The sequence below is a fragment of the Condylura cristata genome, unplaced genomic scaffold (assembly GCF_000260355.1).
Source record: "Condylura cristata isolate star-nosed mole 26May11 unplaced genomic scaffold, ConCri1.0 scaffold00022, whole genome shotgun sequence".
Taxonomy (NCBI): Eukaryota; Metazoa; Chordata; class Mammalia; order Eulipotyphla; family Talpidae; genus Condylura; species Condylura cristata.
The window spans coordinates 4,984,654-4,996,997 of record NW_004567123.1 but is presented as its reverse complement, the minus strand read 5'-3'; the positions used below and the strand labels follow the sequence as shown (position 1 = coordinate 4,996,997).

Genomic DNA, 12,344 nt, shown 5'->3' with positions numbered 1-12,344 from the left:
AATCCAAAGTCCATCTCTGCCAAGGATATGGCCACAGTCAGGCCTGGCACCTTTTCCTTAGGCTAGGCTGATTGTGCCTTGAAGTGGATTTGCAGATCGGCATCAGATGGTCCAGGTAGGCTTTCATACTCTTTTTCAACTTGCCCAAATGTTCCCCCCTGCTAATGGAAGTTCCTGTCCTCAACATTGTCAAAGACTGAGGGAGAAACCATGAGAAGAGATCTCTCCCTGTATCCAGAAGGTGACAGCATGAAGTTTTTACACCCAAGCCAGACCTGGGTGCTGCGTGTTCCCGCAGTCTTTCTGTATAATGTGTTGTAGGTAATTGTATATTCTGTGGAAAACATTGACTCACTTTGTCAGATGGTGGTTGTCTTTGGAGTTGCTTCGCTAATGGTTCTTTGAGCTCAGGAAGTGGGTTGTAATACAGAAAGACCATATGTTTTTGGTTCATATGTGGTTACCTGCTCACTGAGAGATGTCACCAGAGGGTTAAGACAGACACAAGGAAATGAAAGAAAGCGGAATGTAGGCTCCAGATGGAGTTCTTCTCTGTTGTCTATGAAATTGCTTAGTGATTTTCACTGGAGGACCTGGGAAAGGTGCTTCAGAGAATGACTGTAAGCTAAAATATTACTGGAATGAATCACCCATGGGGAAATAGAGCAAAATCACCCCAGACAAATGGAAAAGCAATGCAAAGGCCCTGATACAAAGGTGCACTTGGTGTGATGGAGAGAAAATGAAGTCCCCTGTAATCAGAAGAGTGTGAGCTGGCAGGGTAAGGTCAAGCAGGGTCAGATCAGCAAAATGCTCAATTGGTAATTCATAATAAATTATGACATTCAAACTTCTGTGATACATGGATTTAGAAAAGTTTTTATGACATTTATGAAATATTCAACAACCAGGAGTTTTAATCCTGGGTCCTAAGCCCAGAATAAGTACTATTTAGCCTCCACTAAAGCAATTATCTATTAGAAGGGTTGGGTTTCATGGTCCCCACAATGTGCTTTAATATCTTACCTCCCTAACTGGCCTGACATTGAGTAGCACCAACTAGCACACCATAGATGTCTGAGGGTACCCCACATTTCCCTGTGAAGTCATTCCTCCAGCAGATTTCTTGGCCTCAAATGTATACTGTCCCCAACTCCCTTCCAGTTTTAAATGATGGCTCTTCCAGGTCTGTATCAATTGTTACTCCATTCAGGAGTTCTGGAAATCCAACAACAGAAATCTCATAGTATTTATTTACATCTTGCTCACCCTTGTCCTGAACCTGTGCGTTGGGTCCATTTTATCTCATGGTCAGTGATACATACAAGAGAGAGACACTGAAGGAATATCATCCAAGTTGGTCCCTCATTGAAAGGGTTTCATCCATTGGGTGATCACAGGGTTCTAGATGATCTTCAAATTCATCAAAGAATCAGATCGTTATTAGCTTTGTAGTTGGACTCACATCAAACAAAGTCACAAGGGCTTGATGTATATGCTCTAATGTCAATAGATGGTAGTAAGTTATACAAATTCCAGACAGAAGTACGAGTGCTGTTTTCCCAGAGAAACATTTGTGAAGCACTTCATGATTCCCTTGACGATTCTTGAGTTCATGGAATCACCAGGAGGACTTACATGACTCAATAGCAGATTATAGGCCTGGCTAGGCTTGTTGTAGCAAAAAATGTGGAATAAAAGTAGCAGGAAAAAAAAATGCATCAGAAGTCAAGAGAGGGCCCTCCCTTGTGGAGCAATGGGTTAAAGCACAGCACCGTGAAGCTATCACAGCCACTGAGGCGCAAGTTCGATCCCCAGACAGTGAGGTGGCATGGCAGACCTCTCCTGACCTGCCCCCTGTATCAGCAGTATAGTTCAAACTTCCATGATACATGGATTTAGAAAATTTTTTTAGAAAGTTTGAAATCATTTTGTGATGAGGCCTATGTGTCCTGTCTGCTCCAGCCCATAATTCAGGCAAGATAGATTCCCACCTAGAGGCAAGGGCACCTAGAATGTTCTTTATCTATGTGCCCAGGAAGGTAAGAAGATGCTGATGTCAGTGAGAAATTGCAGGAGTTTATTTCAGTCAATTTGCCTAATCTCAGCGGTGTACTTCAGTCATTTTGCCGGTTCTGCTCCCTACTCTGTCTCCGGTGAATCCTGTCACCCCCAACCCATGCCTCTGGCTTGTACCCCACTTCTGTATGATACATAAATAAGTATTTAGAAAAGAAGTCAAGAGAGATTAGATGCAGACTTCCAGGTCTTACCACACGGTCACACAGGGGGCATTCTCGCAAGTACGGAATTGCAAGAACATGTAGGAGAGATCTCTGTCCAGGGAAGTCCACTGGAATCTAAGACTTTTATGGCCAGTTAGGCATGAGTAGTTGTGATAACAAACCTCAGACTCCCAGCACAGACACCAGATGTGTAACATGAGGCTACTCAGCACCACTGACAAGCCAAAGCAGTGCTCGCCACTGCTGCCAGTTTACACAACATCATCCATCAGCATCAGAAAACCAACAGAAGGCTACGATTTCAGGAATAGCCAAGGATCCATCATGGTCCCAGGCCCTCCTGGTGACACACGGGATTAAGACCTACATTAACACCTTTCACACGAAGGTTAAATTAGAATTCGGTCTGCCAGAATAAATATAACTATTGCTATATTCTAGGTAACCCCAAAATTCCACTGAGGTAGCCAAAAAAATGGATTATTTCTCTCTGAAAATTCACGTCAAATGTTTTATTCTGCCAATTCCCATGGAATCCTCAAGCAGAAACTCAGGAATTGGGACCTGTTCCACCACCGACTTCTAACATCTTGGAGTCCTTCTCTAAGAACCACGTAACAAGCAGAGAAAGCGAGGGCTTAGAAGGTGATGCAGGTCATTTTGTGATGAGGCCTATGTGTCTTGTCCGCTCCAGCCCATAATTCAGGCAAGATAGATTCCCACCTAGAGGCAAGGACATCTAGAATGTTCTTTAGCTATGTGCCCAGAAAGGTAAGAAGATACTGATGTCAGTGAGCAATTGCAGTGTTAGCCAGAGTTTTGTTTTGAGAACAGAATCTAAACAGGGGTTTCTAAATAACCTTTCACTGGGGCTGGAGGGCTGCAGGTTTCCTAGGCACCCCCCACACCTACCCCCTCATGGTAGGGCTTATCTCTGCTACTTGACCAGAGCACATGGGAGGAGCTACCCTCCCCTCCCACTCCAGTCTCCTGGGCCTCCCAGACCAATTGTGCTTCTTTGAGCTCCTTTTCTGGGTCACATGTGGGCTGTCCCTTGTAGTTAACACAATTTCCCTGTCGTCAAGCTGAGAGCAAAACTATTCCTGTGTTTCAACTCTCCCATGAAAGTTGTGTTGCCCCTTATAATTCAAGTTGCTTTATTTTGTTTGGCCACTTTAAAGTATCTCTTGGGTTTTTTCTACAGACAACTAATCTGAAACTTTACTCTTTGTGCCCTGTGTTATAAGAATAGTTTACAATCTTCATAGGAAATGAGAGAAAACTGGAACAACACTGCCCCATCAGCTTTCTGTAAGGGCAGCAATGCCTAGCTGTACTGTCGAGTAGATTGTAGTTACATGAGATTTTTAAGCTGTTGAAGTATGACTGGTCCAAGTGAGTAACTGAATTTTAATATTTTATTTTAATTTATTTAAATGAATATAGCCACATATGACTCGTGGGTGCACGTGAACCTCTGTAGCTTCAGAAGAAAAATCATACATAGTTCACTCCACAGACATCAATTATGAACATTTCAGCATATATTTCTCTTTCTAGGTTGATTTACAGAGCTGAGATTGCACTGTAAATTTTTATGTTTCTTTTTTTATATTTCTTTTTATGTCAAAAAACCCCCTTCTATTCCCATTCGAAGCATCAATTTCAAAGGCAGCCTATTTTCTGGGGATGCCAAAATTCCTTAATCATGCTGCTGCTGTTAGACATTAATTTTACCTAAGATTTTTATTGTTACAAATAATGATACCACAGTCATCCTTACACATCAATATTACAGATTTTGGACAATCCATAAATATTGTACGTAAGTCAGCCTCTATATTAAGGTGAATTCTCTTGATCATTTTCCCCAGAGTTGCAATTGCTTTATAGACTATGAATATTTTGAAGCATGTTATGCCTACCTAATATTTTTCAAAATGACAGAACTCCTTGCATTTTAATTTGTCCTAATTTCATTCCTGAGGTTTGGGGGTAATTTCGTGGTTCACTCATATTCTGCCCACGAGAACCTTTGTGAGGGTTTGCTTCTCAGGACAGAAGAGTCTGTACCTACACACACTCCAGCCACAAAGAAAGTGTTGAGTATCAGAACCTGTGGTTAGAATTGCGACTGCATTTGCATTAGCTCTCATGAAAAGTGGAGGGAAATTTTATTTCTAAGATAATAGATGAGGGCATGTATAGACTACTTTGGTGACCCTTCAAACCTATATATATATTTAAATGTGATCAGCCTTTGTTTTGGACAGAATGGTGCAGGAGTAAAGGTTAGGAAAGGAGAATACCATCTTCTTTATTCAGTCTTCCCCTAGGGTTCAGTGAGCACAGGCCTCCAGCTTGCTTATCCCACTATGAGCAAAAGTTTTGCAGTTGGCGTAACCTACTGCAGGAATTATCTAAGTGTCCCTTAGTGTTCCTTGTGTTCAACTCTCCCTCCAGCTCTTCTAAAGTGTTTTGTCTCTCATCTCATTTCCTGGCCCATCTTATTGATAGCCCAAACTGCCAGAATTCCATTCCCCTTTCTGCAGGTCAGAGCATCAGGTATGGATCTGTTAAGTCTATTAACAATTCACCTGGTTTATTCCTCTGTTTCACTTTCCCACTTATTAAATTTACAAAGAAGTAATACAGGCCTATGTGAATGGGTGCAACCTCTTGTCTTTTCAGGTAGCTAAAAAGCAGGCAGCAAAAAGAGGAAAAGAAAGTTAGTAACCTAAAAGTCAACCCATGAGTCCTAGATTTTTACCCCATCAACTCTATCCAGGTGGGATGGACAAGCAGGTGCAGAGAAGGCAAGCCCTTCAATGTCCTCAGAACCATTATTTATCTTTCTTTACTGGGATTATGGGGTACATTCAGGGCAGGTAGATCGAAAAGTTTCAAAAGCAAAACTCAAACCTCAGCGTGAAGTAAATCTTCCAGATTGAACATGTCAGGCTTGAAATTCTAATTCCAACAGGTACATTGTCTGCCATAAATAATCCCCTACTGCTCTGCCTCTCTCCTTCCCTTTCTGACATGATCCCAGCACTCTTTAGTACGCAAAAATGAAATGTAATTCTCAAGTCAGTGATACCCACAGACATGAGAACACAGCCTTTTCAGGTCCCAAACTCTAATAACAGGGTGACATCATGAAGTCAGAAACTCAGGCCCTGATTGATGTTTGGCCCAAAGTATGTTTTCCATCTGTAGATGACATAGTTTGGTGATGCTGCTAGAACTATACAAGGAGAACTTCTAGTCCTGTGGCTGACAATTCTCTTTAATCTGGAAGGTGAAAGGGAAATGCAGAAAAGGGGCCACTTCCAGTTGAGGATCTTCTGGGTGGCCCACGAAGGAATACTCTTGAGGAACCCTAGGTGGGAAGACTCGAGACAGGTGTGTCACAGTGTGTTTTCCTCCAAATGCCACTTTTTCTGTACCCAGTGCCAGAGAGTTCTCCGTTTTATTCCAGGGATACAAACAGCCAATGTCAGCCCCTCTTTTGAAAGCAGAAATTCAGTCATATCACCTATAAGCAGCTCTTGAAGCTGCAGTTGGACCCTACTTCATGATGGCATAAAGTAGGGATCCAAACTCATTCTTTTGTCTGTGAATCCCTAGTTGTCTTGGTGCTCTCTTGTTAAAAAGGGAGATTTCAGTTTGATCTTTAAAAAAATCAGAGGAAAGGGCCCTCCCTGGTGGCGCAGCGGGTTAAAGCACAGCACTAAGAAGCTTAAGCCACTTCTGCATGAGTTCGATTCCCGCGGCAGACCTCTCCTGACCTGCCTGCTGCTCCTCTCAGCAGTGTACTTCGTTGATCTGCCTGTTCTGCTCCCCACTCTGTCCCTGGTGAATCCTCTCACCCTCCCCATCTCTGGCCTGTACCCTAGTTCTATATGAATCAATTAATAAATCTTTAAACAAAAATCAGAGGGAAAACTTTGAGTTGTCTTATTTTTCAGTAATACTCACAACTTGGGAGTTATTAGGTGTCCCACGATTGTTTCAACTAATTAGCTGTGCATTTTAGCATCCTGCATTTCAGAAGTAGTGATCCTCTTCATTCTCAAGAAACATTCCAACTAAAATATTTGTACGAATTTCCAACTCTGGGCAGCTCTTCCTGTCCGCTTGTGCCTATGCAAGTGTCCTTTCCTCTCCTACCTCTTTCTAATAAACTTACTCTTTAAATATATATATAATTCCAACTCTGCCTTCACCCCAACTGGGTCATAACTAAAATGTAAATGGGCAAGAAGCAGGGGCCAGGCGAGCTCAGTCAGGAGAATGGCAGTTATAAAACCACTCTCCCACCCCAGTGGCATTCTTTATATGACTACTTTTTACCCATTTGACTCATATATCTTGATCTTATTAATTGAGAGGACAGTCAACAAAAGCGAAATCTCTAGAGCCAAAGAGCATGCCCCAAGTCCTACCACATGCCCAATCCTCTAATCCTCTCACGCTATTCCTCTGCAGCCCCACCCAAGCTGGAGTCTCCTCACCACATCACTGAGAGCCCACAGACTCCCCACTTCATCTGTCAGTGACTACCACACCACACCTGCTTCTTGAGTGTGACCGAGAGGTCTTGTTCACTCCCTATTTTCTGTCCACGCCCCAGCTGTGGCCACCTTGCATGCAGCACGGTGTTTCACTCATCTAAATAGAGAATACATTTTCTTTCTTCAGTAGTAGGGACAAAAAAAATCCCCTCCTGCATCAGAGTTCCTGAGAACTCTGCTTTATTTTAGCCCAGTTAAATAACATATTCAAAATAATAATAATAATGAACAGCTATATACTGAGACATTTTGTGGGGGTGGAGTGGGAAGGGGATCAAAAATGGTGGGGGGAAGGAAATGCACTGGACTATGGTGATGGCACACGGGTGATTTGGTGATGGGAAGCCCACAGGGATCACAACTGAGATGTAAAAGAAAATAATATATTCATGGTAGTAACTCTGAATTATCAAAAAAAAAATTTAAGAAAAATGTTTTCATCAAAAACAGTGGACTTGCATTTTCTGGGAAACTTGTAGAGAATACCTCTGTGCTCAGTAACATAGAACAAAATCAATGGCCCTGTATTTGGTTCAGCCAAACTACATCTTTTGTTTTTCCGGGGAGACATGTGAACAGAGCAGAGTGAAGGAATAGACTGACCTGACAGAAGAACAGCAGGCAAACTAAAAGGAATAAGAATAGCTAATTTTTCATTGAATACCTACTATGTGCTCAGTTCTCTAGGCACACCATGTAGACATGGTCTCATCTAATCCTGACAGCAACTAAAGAGGACAAGAATTAGGCCCTCCATCGATGTTTATTGTTCACCTACTATGTGCCGGGAACTTGGCAAGGTGCTGGGCATGGAATCAATAAAGTAGGCTAGACCCTCCGGCCTATAACCAGCAATGGGGGAGGGAGAAGATAGAGACAATCCACAGGCTCACTGACATCAGCGAGTAAATGCCTTAGGAAGACAAGGAGGTGGGGGTGTGATAGTGAGTGGCTGGGGCCACATATCACTCTGAATTAAATGGACTGGGAAGTAAATTCTGCGCTGAATTGTGAACAACAAAAAAGAACCGAGTGTGTGGAAGGCAGCAGGAGCCATTAGCATTTATTCAGTCTCTGGATCCCTCTCTGATTTTCATGAGACCCTCCAGTGCCCACATCCAACCACATTTTGGTGACAACACTGTAACTTTATGCTGAGATGCAGAAGTCGTTTGGAAAAATAGTTCCATATTCATGGAGAAGCAAATGAAGGGAGTTATTTGGCACGAGCATTTTGATCTTCTCTCATCTCTGCCTCCAGCTTTTCCCGTGAGAGGTTTCATTTCCAAAAGTACACTCAGCGGTCTCCTTCGTTTTAGTGTAGTGTAAACCCATGACATCTTTCTGCCTTTCTGACATCAGAACTGAGCCGCCAGTGGGTTTAATAACCTCTCCTTCCTCACAAGAGACCTGCTGGCAATTCTGAGGCAGTTTCTCCATCTCAACTAGATGAGATTTCCAAGTCATAATTATTGGATAATTACCACCAAGACAGCTGTTTTGTGCATGGTACTGGGTCCAGGCATTTGACAGCGAGAAATGAATCTGTTCTTACAGATGTTGACATTTGTTAGTACTTGTGGCTTGCTCAGAAGCCAGAGAGCTACCTAAGTGTCCAAACTAAGACATATTTTAAAATTCAAAGTTTGGAAACTGAGTATTTCTTGTCCCATTATGCTGATGAATGTCTGTTCCACAGAACTAAGAAAGTCATCAGACGGGCTGTAGGAAGCCAGGGTAACATGCAGATGCCTGCGGAGGATTTAGAAATGCAAAATGAGTCTGAGAAACAGTGGAGGAAAGAAGGGAAACTGCCTTTTTCCCTCTCCAAGCAAGAGCCCCCCTGACGCCAGAGTCCACAGAGATGAAAAGAAGAGGTGATCAGAGAGCTTCTCCTCCTCCTTCTGCCTCTCTCTCCCTGATCAGATTTTGATTGAACACTTCAGTGTGCAATGGTGATGGCCGCTGGGATGTTGCGGTGAGCAGACACGGCCCTGTGCTGATGGAACTGCTCCCCTGGGAGAAGGCAGGGGTGGGTGCTCTCAGTACCAGGGCACAGCGGGGTGCATGCATTCCTAAGGGCTGGCTGTGCGCATGTGACCTGGAGTGTTTGTGAGGAAGTGACACTCCCTTCAAGAATCAGCGATTACGGGGAGCCAAGCAGATAAAGAGGCAGAGAGGATGTTTTCCAAGCAGAAGGAACAGCATGGAAGACCGAGATACAAGAAAGCTCTCTCCCCAAAGGATTCAAGGGCAGCTTCTGTGGCCGGAGAATGGTGTGCAGCATGGAGTGGGGACATGTAGAGGGATGAGTGGCAGGACTCCAGCCAGGAGCAGAGAGCGGCCTGTGGCTAGCAGCACAGAAGGCCGTGGTAACCTGAAGGAGGGCATCAGGGAGGGAGGGGTGTGATCCTGAGTGCCTTTGAGAAAGAAGATTCTGACAACTGTGGGGAGAAAGGGCGGAGATCCTACAAGGCTGCAGCAAACCCAGGTCTGTGCCCTGCAGGAGAGGAAACAGCAAATACTTGTATCCGTTATTGTTGCTGCCGCAAGCTGTGTACCTGACCACCCAGCGCTCAGTAGCCTATGTATACTATTATGCATTCCTCATTCATGCATCTGTGAGAGGACAGGATTTGGCAATCTGGGCTGGGCTCCAGGCTTCCAAAAGACCTACTCTATGTGTCTCTTATCTTCTCAGGACCAGTGACTTCCTGAGACAAGTTGTTTTTGTGATGAAAGGCAGGAGCATGAGAGACCAACTGTTATAGAAATATACTTCAAACCTGCATTTGTGTGAAGCCCACTGATATCCCATTGCCAGGGCATACCAAGTGACCAAGCCAAGAGGAAGAGAAGCACCTTGCATGCCATAAGTCGATGGAAAGAGGGAGGACATAAAATGCTAACGGGAGAGGGAGGATGAGACCAGGTTCCCTGTGCCTCAGTCACAGCAGTAAAGCTAGAAAACTTGGGAGACAAAGCAAGAGGAAACAGAAAACCAAAAGGCCTTGGTGACTGACTGCAAGGCAGCCCCTGAGCATCAGTTAATGGGGTGTGGAGCTGGGATGAGGCAAGAACTTGGCCATCCAATTTTTTTTTTGACAGGACCTCCCTGGTGCCCTAGGGGTTAAGTCTCAGCGCTACACTGTGACAGCCTGAGTTCAATCCCCAGCCAGGGAGCTCGCCCACCTGGCACAGCAGACCTGTCTCGCCTGCTGCTCCCCTTATAGCAGTGTGTTTCAGTGAGTCTGCCTGTTCTGCCCCCACTCTGTCTCTGGTGAATCCTCTCACCCCTGCCTCCTCCACACAATTACCTCTGGCCTACACCCTAGTTCTTCTACAAAAGAAAAAAAATTGTTGGCCATTGTGAGAAGCTTGGATTCTGTTCTAAGTACCATGAGGACTTTAGAAATGGCATGATTCACTTGGCATGCTATTTGGTATGGTCTGGAAATGCATTAAAAGAAAGCAAGTGAGGAGGCAAGTCTACTCTGTCAATGAACCATCACCTCCCCCAAGAACCCTCCCCCCAGCCAAATGGCCCCCCTGTAGAATCACATGGATGCCATCTCTGCTGTGCCTATCTCTGGGAGCTGCCCCCACGCCTCAGCCCCCAGGCCCCATGGAGGACTTGTGTGTGGGGTGAATTCATGAGCCAGTCCTTTTTTCTGACCTTTTTATTACAAGCATTCCCAAATCAGATGCCTAATACCTGTTCCAACCAACAGAGCAAGGTTTTCCCTTCCTTTGAAACCACCTCCCCAGCCGCTAGGGCCAGCAGGTGCTATACAGCTCTTCCTTTCCCCACCTCCAGTAAGGTGGGAACTTCAGTTGACCACATTTGACACCCTAGAAGTCAACAGACTGCCAGAGGTCACTGCCAGAGCCGGTCTAGAAAGCCAGTTTGGACAAGTCCTGTGCACATAGTCTGATGGCACTGCAATGAGAGAGTCTTCTCAAAGTTGTTCTAACAGAACCCCTGGGAGCTACAGTGACACTACTGATCACCTTAGGATGAACCTCGACCACTAAGTTTCAGGTATCAGGAAAATGAAATACTATTTGAGGGAAAGTGGGGTCTTTTACAGGACCCATGGAAGGACATAGCTGGGTCTCCAAGGTCTGAAGCTGTTCTATTAGTAGTAGATCCTCCAGAAACCACTCAGTCCTGGGACAAGCATTCAGGGGAAGAGTTGGTTCAGGAGGGACAGGAAGGCCTAGTAGGAGAGTGAGCCACAGAGGCAAGGGGCCGGGGAAGGTCAGTTAGCAAGCCCATTGCCACTGGGGGTGGCTGGAGATGAGACGCTGGCTTGGGGAAGCTCTGGGAACCTGTGTACACTCCTCCACTCTGCAGAACAATCCCTTTAAGGTGCAGGGAAGTTAGGGTATTTATCCACCGCTCCTAACAGCCATGGTGGAAGGCCTTGGGGCGCTTCCCTGTTCAGAAAAATGTCAGGCACAGGTGGGAGGCAGCTGATCCCACCAAAATGGCAGGTGGAGTTGCGAGGGATTGTGTACCAGCTCCCTGTCGAATCTACTACATTGGCGTCTGCGGCTCTCACACTCATTCAGAGCTCTTACAGAAATGGTAGGCAGAAAAGGCTGTTGAGGGTTCCTAGCAGCAACAGGGAAACCATACTTCTTCTAACCCTGTTCCATTCAGGTATAAGGAGCCGTCTAGAATTTACAGTCAAACCCAACTCTTAAGTGCAGAGTTGACTCTTTCCTAGCTTCACAGTCTTGGTTAAGTGCTTAACTTCTCTGAGTCTCAGCTGCCTCAAGCTCCCCTGGGGGAAACAGAACTCACCCTCCTTACCTCACAGAGTTGCCCCCAGAACTAAATGCACCCTGTGTTTGTGGAAGCACTTTGGAAACAACTAGGCACCAGTGCTGCTGAAGTGCTTCCTCTCTATAGGCTTATTCACTTTCTGGCCTATTTACTTGTTCAAGGTTAGAGATCCCCACCTAGTAATATTTTACAACATCATGTCAAGATTAGATATCCATTTGGAACCTACACCCAAACAGATGTCCAAATTACCTACATGAGAAAATGCAAAGTGACACATAACATGTGTTCCAAGTTATGAATAAATTAGCAAAAATCTAGAGGCTTCATATTTTTCCTTAAAGAATTTTTTGGTTGGGTGGAGTTGATCTCAAGCCATAGAGATTTTTAACTGTAATGTGGAGCAAGTAAGAATTTTTTGAGGTCAGGGTTTTGGAAGCCTCAAAAAGTATAGGATTCAGTAAACTTTTTTGTGAACCGGTTTGTGTGCATGAAACCAGGTATAAGTGGGTCTCCCTGTGTGCACGGATACTAAAAATGTACGTACATCATGGACCAAATTCCTGTTAACTTTGGAGCCAGCGAGTCTTCTGCTTTCTCTGCAAAAACTGCCAAGAGGGACTTGAAGAATGAAAATACATATTTTTGAAAACAAAAAAAAGAAACAATGTTAATGTCAGGGCTGAGCAATCCAGTTGTTCCTTGCAGGCTTTCCTAGGAGGCGTGCCT

At 44.6% G+C, this 12,344-nt stretch overlaps 1 protein-coding gene across 1 annotated transcript in view; it reads left to right on the top strand.

The window, feature by feature from the left end:
* Window positions 1–12,344, top strand: part of SLC24A3 (solute carrier family 24 (sodium/potassium/calcium exchanger), member 3) — a 457,509-nt gene that overhangs the window by 436,206 nt on the left and 8,959 nt on the right. The window lies entirely within an intron of this gene.